The 10692-nt window shown below is 45.3% G+C and overlaps 1 non-coding gene across 1 annotated transcript; it reads right to left on the reverse strand.

Moving 5' to 3' along the window:
* Nucleotides 1–273: 273 nt before the first annotated feature.
* Nucleotides 274–347, reverse strand: trnai-aau (transfer RNA isoleucine (anticodon AAU)). Its single transcript has one exon. It is a non-coding gene; the product is annotated as a tRNA-Ile (tRNA).
* Between the last annotated feature and the right edge of the window lie 10345 nt (nt 348–10692).

A 10692-nucleotide genomic window follows, 5' to 3' on the forward strand; every position in this document is an offset into this window, starting at 1 on the left:
AATGACACAAACACTCTCCTTCAGTGAGATTAATATCAAGCTGTTTTCCAGGTTGAATGTGACTGTGAACAAATTTCTGTCAAATAAGTTACCTTTGATGTATCAGCACTGAAGTTCTGTACAAGGAGGAACAGCCATTCCAAACTCATATCCTTCACAAAGGCTGTTCTCGGATGTGATTGAAATTCATCATGTATTTTGAATTAAAGCTCACAAGACACAGATGTCAGTGTTGATAATGAAACTTTTCAAGCATGTTGTTACTGTGAAATAAGGTTCTGTTGGGAGTTGAACCCAAGATCTCCTGTTTATTGGACAGGTGCTTTAACCAACTGAGCTACAGAGCCAGATTGCAAATGTGCGTGCAATTGAAATCAGAGGAAGACCTTGCAGATAGTGGGCAGACTTTGGCGAGTCAAGAGCTGAGTTCGTCACGGCAGAGTTCCCAGCCTCTGACTCGCTCTTGTAGTTGTAGCTGTAGTTGTAATTGTAATAGGCAACCGTCCGTCTCGGAAGACGATGGGCTACACCCGGGGTGTACGTCACTTCTGTGTGAAACATCGTTTGTTGTGGCTGTAAAGGACGACTCGTGAGTGACGATCCCTTCCACAGCTGGTACAGATGAATATCATTGGCCCGAGGTCGACTGATAATTTTTCCTTCCTCTGAGCTCTCTTTCCCACCATCTGGTCATTTCTTTTGTCCTCTGCTTTTCCCATGGTCTTCCTGAATGCCTTTCTCCAGGAATTCCAGTCAGCAGGAAGGACTTCCCATGCATCGACTCCAATCCCAGTCAGCTTGAGATCTCGCTTTGCAGATGTCCTTGCATCACAGACGTGGGTGACCTGTTGGTCTCGTGCTGATAGCAAGCTCACCAAAGAGCATGTCTTTGGCAAAGCGACCGTCATCCATTCAGCACACATGACCCAGTCAACAGAGTCACCGCTGACTCAAGAGGGCAAACATGCTGCAGATCCCTGCACGCTGGTGTACTTCTGCATTCGGCACTCTGTCCTGCCAGGAGATGCCCAATATCCATCTGAGACAGCGGAGGTGGAAGCTGTTCAGCTGCTTTTCTTGGCTTGCATAAGTTGTTGATGCTTCTCTACTCTCAAGGAGGGTGCTGAGAACACAAGCCTGGTACATGTGGAGTTTTGTATTTTCGATCAGTTTGGTGTCGGTTCACACTCGTCTTCTCAACTTTGACATGACAGCTGCAGCATTGACAATCCTGGTGCTGATTTCAGTATCAAGGGACAGATTGCTGGTGATTGTTGATCGAAGGTCTGTGAAGCTGTTGACAACCTCCAAAGTGAGGCTGTCGATGTTGATGGAAGGTGGAGTCTCTACGTCCTGGCCCATAACTTTGATCTTCCTGCTGCTGATCGTCAGTCCAAACTCCTTGCAGGCCAGGGAGAACCGATATACAAGCTGCTGTTAATGAACTTCATTATGGGATGTCAGCACAGCGTCATCAGCAAACAGCAACTCACAGACCAAGAACTGACTCATTTTGGTCTTGGTGCGCAGTCTTGCCAAGATGAACAGCTTGTCATCAGCTCTGGTATGCAGCTGGACACCCCCATCTGAGTCACTGAAAGTTTAAAATAGCAGCATGGAGAAGAATATGCCAATTGTAAAGGATGTGAGCTGTGAGGAGGTTACAAGGAGGCTTCCAGGGGACTTGGACAGGATAAGTGAATGAAATGACAGATGGAATATAATGTGAATAAGTGTGAAGTTATCCACTTTGGTCGAATAAACAGAAAGACAGAATATTTCTTAAATGGTGAGAGGTTGGGAAGTGTTGATGTCCAAAGGGACCTGGGTGTCCTTGTTCATGAGACACGAAAAGCTCGCATGCAGGTGCAGCAATCAATTAGGAAGGCAAATGGTATGTTGGCCTTAACACGAGGGGTCATGAGTACCGGAATAAAGATGTCTTGCTGCAATTGTATAGATCCTTGGTGAGATCGTGCTGGAGTATTGTGCACAGTTTTGGTTTCCTTATCTAAGGAAGGATATACTTGCCACAGAGGGAGTGCAACGGAGGGTCACCAGACTAATCCCTGGGATGGTGGGATTGTCTTATGAGGAAACTGGGCTTGTATTCCTTAAAGTTTCATTTAAAAGGCCATTTAAAACTGAGATAGGGTGGAATTTCTTCACTCAGAGGGTGGTGAATCTTTGGAATTCTCTACCTCAGGGGTTTGTGAAAGTTCAATCATTGAGCATGTTCAGGACAGAAATTGATAAAAAATCTTGATACTCATGACATCAAGGGATTTGGGGAGAGCGCGGGAAAGTGGTGTTGAGGTAGATGATCATCAAGGATGTAATTGAATGACAGATCAGGCTCGACAGGGTAAACTGCCTCCTCCTACGTTCCGAAGAGAGTTTGCACCAGGACACAGCCCTGTTTTACCCCACTGCTGATCGTGAATGTGTCTGATGTTGCTCCATTGTAACTGACGGAACTGTGCATGTTCTCGTGGAAAGAAGAGATGACGCCCAAGAGTTCAGGAGGGCAGCCTAGTTTCCACAGCAGTTTGAAGAGTCCGTCTCTGCAAACAAGATCGAAGGCCTTGGTGATGTCTATAAAGACAATGTAGAGTGGTCTGTACTGTTCACAGTACTTCTCCTGCAACTGCCGAAGTGTGAAAATCATGTCGACTGTCGATCTACCAGCTCCGAATCTGCACTGAGACTCAAGATAGATGTGATGTCAGGGTCTGCAATCTGGTCAGAGCAATGCGAGCAAAGACCTTCCCCACAATACTTAGCAAGCAGATGCCTCGCTAATTGCTGCAGTCAAAGCGATCACCTTTATTGTTGCAAAAGGTGACAATGTTTGCATCACGCATGTTGAGAGGCGCAGATCTCCCCTTCCAACAGAGACACAGAAGTTCATGGGGATGCTGCAGCAGAGCTGCTTTTCCACTTTTGATGATTCCAGGTGGAATATCATCATTTCCCAGGGCTTTACCACTGGCAAGACGGTCAATGGCGTTGTTGAGCTCTGTGGTGGTGTCGCTGTCCAGCTCCTCCATGACAGGGAAGTCTGGAATGGTGCTGAGAGCTACTTCAATGACAATGTTCTCCGTTATGTAGAGTTCAAGGTAATGCTCCACTCACCTTTCCATCTGCTTGTTAGGTTCAGTGATGATCACCCCTGTCTTTGTCTTCAAAGGTGTTGATTTAGTTACTGCTGCTCCCATTGCTTTCATAATTTTTTTTTTATTCATTCATGTGATGTGATCATCACTGGCTAAGCCAGCATTTATTGCCCATCCCTCATTTCCCATGAGAAGGTGGTGGTGAGCTGCCTTCTTGAACCGCTGCAGTCTGTGTGAGGTAGGTACACCCACAGTGCTGTTAGGAAGGGAGTTCCAGGATTTTGACCCAGCAACAGTGAAGGAAAGGCGATATAGTTCCAAGTCACGATAGTGTGTGGCTTGGAGGGGAACTTGCAGGTGGTGGTGTTCCCATGAATTTGCTGCCCTTGTCCTTCTAGTTGGTAGAGGTTGCGGGTATGGAAGGTGCTGTCTAAGTAACCTTGGTGTGTTGAACTCCTTCATATGTCCCTCTAGCATCCCCCAGATTCAGTGGCAGTTTGTATGCTGTTGCAGAGTTTTAACCAGTATTGATTGGTGCAGTGCCGAGCAGTCTGCAGAGACTTGTTTCTGGCAGCTCTGAGAGCATCTAGAGTTTGTTTGCTGGAGACTTGTTTGCAGTTCATGAGGACTCTCTTCTTAGTTGCAGTAACTGACTCCATTTCAGTCCAATAAGCCTCAAACCAGTCAGCATTCCTCCCATCTCTTTTCCCATACACAGCGAGTGCAGAGTTATAGATGGTGGCGTGCAGATGATTCCACTTTGATACCACACTGAGGCCTTGGGCGTTTTCTGAAAGAGCCTGATCGAGGATGTTGAGGAACTCCTGGGTCCTTTCTGGATCAGTGGTTCGGCTAGTGTTGATCCGAGAACGACCTTTCTTCTTGGATGGGTGAAGCTTTCTTAGCTGAAGCCTGACCTTGTTACACACCAGGGAGTGGTCAGTGTCTCAGTCAGCGCTATGATAGCTGCGTGTGATGAGGATACTGCTGAGGGTGGTACGTCTGGTGATGATAAGGTCTAGCTGGTGCCAGTGGCATGATCTCGGATGTCTCCAGGACACCTTGTGGCACAGCTTGACCTGGAAATAGCTGTTCGTCACACAGAGTCCATGGTGACAGCATAGCTCCAGAAACCTCTGTCCATTTTCGTTCATCTTGCTAATCCCCTGGTGCCCTATGCTCGTTGGCCAAGCTGTAGTCAGTACCCAAGCTTGCGTCGAAATCCCCTAGAAGATACAGTCCCTCGGTGCTGGGAATTCTACTGATGGCAGTGTCAAGTGTCTCATAGAATTGATCCTTGACATCTGGGGTGGAGGTGAGTGTCGGCACATAGATGCACATGCGATTAACTGGGCCCGCGTTTGTTGACAAGTGAAGGGTAAGAAGTCTCTCTGAGCCTACTGTGGGTGGTTCACTCATCACAAGTAGCATGTTATTTACTGTGAAACCCACTCCATGCTCACGAGTTGCCTCTTGGGCTTTCCCCTGCCAGAAGAAGGTGTAGTGTTTCTCTTTGAGGGATCCACTTTGAATGAGTCTAGTTTCTTGCAGCACAGCAATGTCCACATTGAGCCTTGTGAGTTCCTTGTCAATCACAGCTGTCTTGTGTGTGCTATCAACCTGCAGAAGGTTGTCGGTAAGGCCAGGACACATGGTGCTTACATTCCAGCTTGTGATGCGAAGCACTGGTGTCTTCTTTGTTGAGTTTGTCTTGCCTGGTGCATAGATTATCAATCCGCCAGTTGAGAGATATCTCTCGAAGCTGCAAGCACCCATTGAAGCAAGTAGGTCGTGGCAGGACAGCACCTAACTGACTGGGGGCTGCACAGCTTGGAGTAGATGGTAGTTATCCATTGAGACGCGATGATCTCTCCCACTGTCAAAAGTAGCCCCTGGTGCTCATACTCTACACCAATTGAGTGAGAGCTTATAATCGGTAACTGTTTCTTCCCATGTTTTGCTAATGTTTAACCATGAAGCTGGAGTGTCCTCTCCAGGGCACAGGCCTGGGAAAATAGTATGGAGACACTGAGCATCAGGACCCCCTCTCAGCATTGCTAGTATTGTCCAAAGGAAAGGAAAAAAACAGTACTATTTGGTACCAGCTCTGCTGTAGGAGTTGCTGGAAAACTACCTGATAAGTAACAGGTATGGGACTCCACTCCGGATTTACTGTCCAGGTTTACTCCCTGAGCCTTCTTCTCTCTCAAGACACCCACAGGGAAGTGAGACTTTTTGCCCATAGATGGGGCTCTGTTTCTTGGCATCAGGATGGAACCACACGCCAGTGGGCCTGCATGACATGCACAAGGATATCACACACTGTCCCAACCCTGTGACAGCTCAGAGAGATACCCTGAAGATAATATACCCCACAGGAAAATCACAAACAGCCCCCTCCCTAGGACAGCTCAGGGTCAGACACTGCACACACTGCAACAACTGTGACATTACTGGATTAGTCCCTCCATTCTGAAAAACAAGCATTCAGCCTACTTTATGCTTTCCGTCTCTCAGCCAATTTTGTATCCACGCTGCCACTGCCTCTTTAATCCCATCTGTTCAAATTTTGTTAACAAGTCTATTTTATGGTACTTTTTCAAACACAATTTTGAAGTGCAGACACACACCATCAACCTCACCACCCTGGTCAACTCTCTCTGAAACTACATCAAAGAAATTAATTCATTAATTAATTCATACACAATCTTCTGTTAACCAATCTGTACTGGCTGTCATTTATTAGCCCATGTTCTACCAAGTGCCAGTTAATTTTCTCCTGGATAATTGTCTCTAAAAGTTTCCCCACCACTGACATTAGACGAACTGGTCTGTAGTTCCTGGGTTTATCTCTCTTTTTAAACAGGGCTGTAAAATTTGCAATCCTTGCAGACTTATCTTTCAGTTCTGGAAAGTCTATTGTGGACAATCTCTTTGGGCATGACTTTAACCAATTAAATCAACAGGATACTTGATTAATAAGTCCAGAACTTTTATTGAGAGTAAAATAGTACTTAATAATTGGAAGTAAAATTATCTTGAACAAACTTGGGGAATATAACTTTACAGCTCTAGCAGGTGTGTGGACTGGTCGAGCTTGGTCTCTGAGTGTCACGGTCCTCTTTGTCCAGCCTAGATCCCTCATCAGGTGGAGAACTTGGTTGATGATCTGAGCCTTTACCCCTGAGCTCTTCTAGTGTTCCTGCACATTGAAAGCTTTCAAGATCCCTACTTTTAACCCCTGGATGGCCATCACACCACCTTGTAAAATAATAATTGGTCTGAGCTGTTGCTAGGTACATTTAATTGATGATGTCTTCCACTAACAGCCAACTGTCCGCAGAATCTCAGACATGAGTACAATGGAGTGGTTTCACACTGTCTCCCAATCTGATCTGAAACAAGTTTCCTATTCATTAAATCGAGACTCTTGAAAATGATGGAAATACTCAGCAGGTCTGGCAGCATCTGTGGAGAGAGAAACAGAGTTAACGTTTCAGATCTGTGATCTTTCATCAGAACTGGGCTGAAATTGTCTGAGGGACTGAGATTGTGGAATCAATTTCAGGGTCAAAAACATTGTACTCTGTAAGGAAAGGAAGATGGTGATTATTAAGTATAGTGCAAGAATATAGATGCTTTTACATTATTTGAATCAACATTGATTTAAACCTTGTGCTCACGAAACCTATCTTTTGATCACAATGACATTGATAACAATGGAAAAAGCAACACATGCATTTCACGACCACAGGACTTTGTAAAGCCTTTTACAGCCAATGAAGTACTTTCCAAGTGTAGTCACTGTACAGTACAATACAATACCCTACAATAAGGATATTTCACATTCGAGTCACGCAAGTCCCAGGCAATGACCTTCTGAAACAAGAGAGAATCTAACCCTCTCCCCTTGACATTCAACAGCATTACGATTGCTGAATCCCCCACTATCAACATCCTGGGGGTTACCATTGACCAGAAACTGAACTGCAGTAGTCATATAAATATCATGGCTACAAGAGCAGGTCAGACACTAGGAATCCTGCGGCGAGTAACTCACCTCCTGACTCCCCAAAGCCTGTCCCCTATCTACAAGGCACAAGTCAGGAGTGTGATGCAATACTCTCCATTGCCTGGATAGGTGCAGCTCCAACAACACTCAAGAAGCTCAACGTCATCCAGGACAAAGCAGCCCACTTGATTGGCACCTCATTCACTATATTCACTCTCTCCATCACCAACGCACAGTGGTAGCAGTGTGCACCATCCACAAGATGCACTGCAGCAAGGCAGCAAGCCTCCTTACACAGCACCTTCCAAACCCGTGACTTCTACTACCTAGAAGGACAAGGGCAGCAGATGCATGGGAACACCATCACCTGCAAGTTCCCCTCTGAGCCACACACCATCCTGGAATTGGAACTATATCACCGTTCCGTCATTGTGGCTGGGTCAAAATCCTGGAACTCCCTTCCTAACAGCACCACATCGACTGCAGTGGTTCAAGAAGGCAGCTCACCACTACCTTCTCGAGGGAATCAGGGATGGGCAATAAATGCAATAAATAAAAATAAAATCAATAAAAAATGACAATATCCTGTAATCCCCAAAAGTAGAAAATACATATGAAAATGAAAATATAATGAAACACAGTCAGCATGGATTTCACAATGAAAGACTTGACTAAACTTATCTTTGAAGAATCAAAAGCAAGAGTAATACAGCAGATGTGGAAGAGTTTAAGTTAATAAAGCCTCATCCTTTTAAGTGCTTGAACCAACAAATTGTGGGTTAACAAACAAGCACACTAACTGACAGAGCTGGGTGTTGTGCTTTCTAGATTACCCGAAAGCAGGGTGTCAATGAGTTAAATCTTCAGGTTGCTGCAACCAGAATAGCCATTGTCCACGATCAGTTTTACTGTTCCAAATAAAGGGTGGAACATTCATTGTGAATCTATAGAAACAGTCTGGTCCTGCACACTGCAGACACATCCACGTCATCACCAACCAGCTCTCCTATAATAGATGCAGTTATTTGACTTTTCCCCATTAGCTCCATGGAATTAATTTTGAAAGATTTTAAATTCCAAGAAGCTTTGTGAATATTCAGCCCTTGAGAAGAAATCATTCCCTGGCCACAGTGGAGAGAGCATTGAAAATAAAACAGTAGACTATCAGGTAACACAGAGAATGCTCATCAGCTAATCTATAATTGCTTAGTTTTCTTACTTTTGCTCTTATTATTCGGTTTTTCATCCTTTTCAGTTCCTGACTCCGGATATTATTGTGACTAAATGTGAAAAGATACACTGTGTCTCAGCCCCGGTATATTGGCTCTTTCTCTGTACAGTGCTGTGTACACTCAGATACTGACAGTGTCTCTCCCTCCCTCAACTTTCCAGCCCTGACGGTGCAGAAAGCGCTGCTCAAAGTTACACATTCTGACTGTTTGCAGTTGATTAGTGAGAGATTATTAACGTATCCTTCTGCAACGCTGCCTCGGTTAATAACAGCAGATCGAAGTCACATTTCAGATACAGAAACAGACGCATCAATTATTCACTCTTTCCCAGAGTGAGTGAGGCCGGGACAAGCAGCAACATTCCAGCCCCACACTCTGCAAATACCCAGCACCAGCGGAAAGCAGTGAATACAGATTCAATCAGTGGGTTAATGTCCATTACAGGGATGCAAGATTCCACAGCCCAGGACAAACATCCCCAAACACCGAGAACAAGCTCAGGATAACCCGGGGGAGTTAATATCCCAGTCACTGAGCATTCCAGCAACATTGAACAAGTTCCTGAACTGAGTGAACCTTTCAAATTACAGAAGTGATGACGAGGTCAAAAAGGTTCTGAACAGTTGAGGTGACTGAGCGGTTTCAGCTTCTCTGTTCAGGTTGCAGCTTTCACTGGAGGCATGTGTTTAAATCCCACTTCTGACAACTTGATTTTCAGTTACTTTGCAGAGCTTCCTTGAAGGTTTGAGGTAGAGTAAATACTGAGGAACTGTTTCTAACTGCTGAACGGTCAGTAACCGAAGGTTACAGATTTAAAGTGACTCACAAAACCAGAAGGAACATGAGGAAAAATTCCTTTCTGCAACGTGTGGTTAGGATTTCAGTTATGTGGATAGATTGGAGAAGCTGGGGTTGTTCTCCTTAGAGAGAAGATTTGATAGAGGTGTTCACAATCATGTGGGGTCGTGACAGATTCGATAGAGAGAAACTGTTGGTCGAAGGATTGAGACTCAGGTAAAAGCTGTGGCTCATTTGGTCACACTCACCTCGAAATCACAAGCTTCTGGGTTCAGATTTCACAGCTGACACTCCAGTGCAGCACTGAGGGTGTTGAAGGTGCTGCCTTTCAGGTGTGATGTTAAACCAAGACCTGGTCTGCATGTTTGGGTGAATGTAAAAGATCCCATGCTGCAATTTCAAACAAGTGAAGAGCAATTCTCCCTGGTGTTGTGATCAATATTTGCCCCTCAATCAGATCAGTTGGTCATTATCACATTGCTGTTTGTGGGTATTAGCTGCTGCATTTCTGACATTACAACATTGATTTCACTTCAAAAGTATTTCATTGTTTACAAAGTGCTTTGATATATCCAGTGGTCAGGAAAGGTGCTATATAAATGCAAGTCTTTTCTTTCTTTATCACAACACATTGCAGTGTAAAAAATGGTTCTTCATGTCACCTCTGGTTCTTCTGCCAATCACCTGATATCTGTGTCCTCTGCTTACTGACCCTTTTACCACTGGAAACAGTTTCTCCTTATTTAAACTATTGAAAACCTTCATGATTTTGAACAAATGTGTCAAATCTTTTCGGAATTTTCTCTGCTGCAAGGAGAACAACCCCAGCTTCTCCAATCTCTCCACATAACTGAAATCCCTCACCCTGCTACCATTGTGGTAAATCTCTTTTTTATTCTTTCCTGGTTTGTGGGCACTGCTGACACAATGTGATTCCTATCAACGGAGCGGCCTGCTGACATCATCAGAGAGCGGCAAGCTATGCATAGGCACAGCTACATCTTGCCAGGGTTAAGTGGCACATGCACAGGATGATGTCATGGCTCAGCACCAACATCATCGCAAATCAGCGCCTGGTCCATCTTCGCACATGCACGCTAAAGCGTCATCGGGTATCCAGCCTCTCACTCAGCTGAAGGAAGCCGCTGAATGGGAGACTTTGAGGTTGGAGCTCTCCCCACTCGGCCTTGACGCTTCTTCTCCTCAGCTGCTCGCTCTCCACCTCGCTGCTCCCCTGGCCGATTGTTCCCTGTGCGTGTCACCCAGTTCTCCTGCCACTCGCTCCCAGCCCCCCAACCCCCACTCCAGCCATTAGCTCTATGCCGTGCCACTTTCCTCCTCTTGGTCACTCGTTCTTCACTCCTACGTCATGCTTTATGAGAGGCATAGATAGTGTAGATAGCCAGACTCTGTTTCCCATGGCAGGGGTGACTAAAACTAGAGGGCATAGATTTAAGCTAAGAGGGAGGAGGTTTAAAGGGGGTCAAAGGGGTACATTTTTCACAGAAAGAATAGTGGGTATCTAGAATGAGCT

Source organism: Heterodontus francisci, unplaced genomic scaffold (assembly GCF_036365525.1).
Source record: "Heterodontus francisci isolate sHetFra1 unplaced genomic scaffold, sHetFra1.hap1 HAP1_SCAFFOLD_43, whole genome shotgun sequence".
In the NCBI taxonomy this organism is placed as follows: domain Eukaryota; kingdom Metazoa; phylum Chordata; class Chondrichthyes; order Heterodontiformes; family Heterodontidae; genus Heterodontus; species Heterodontus francisci.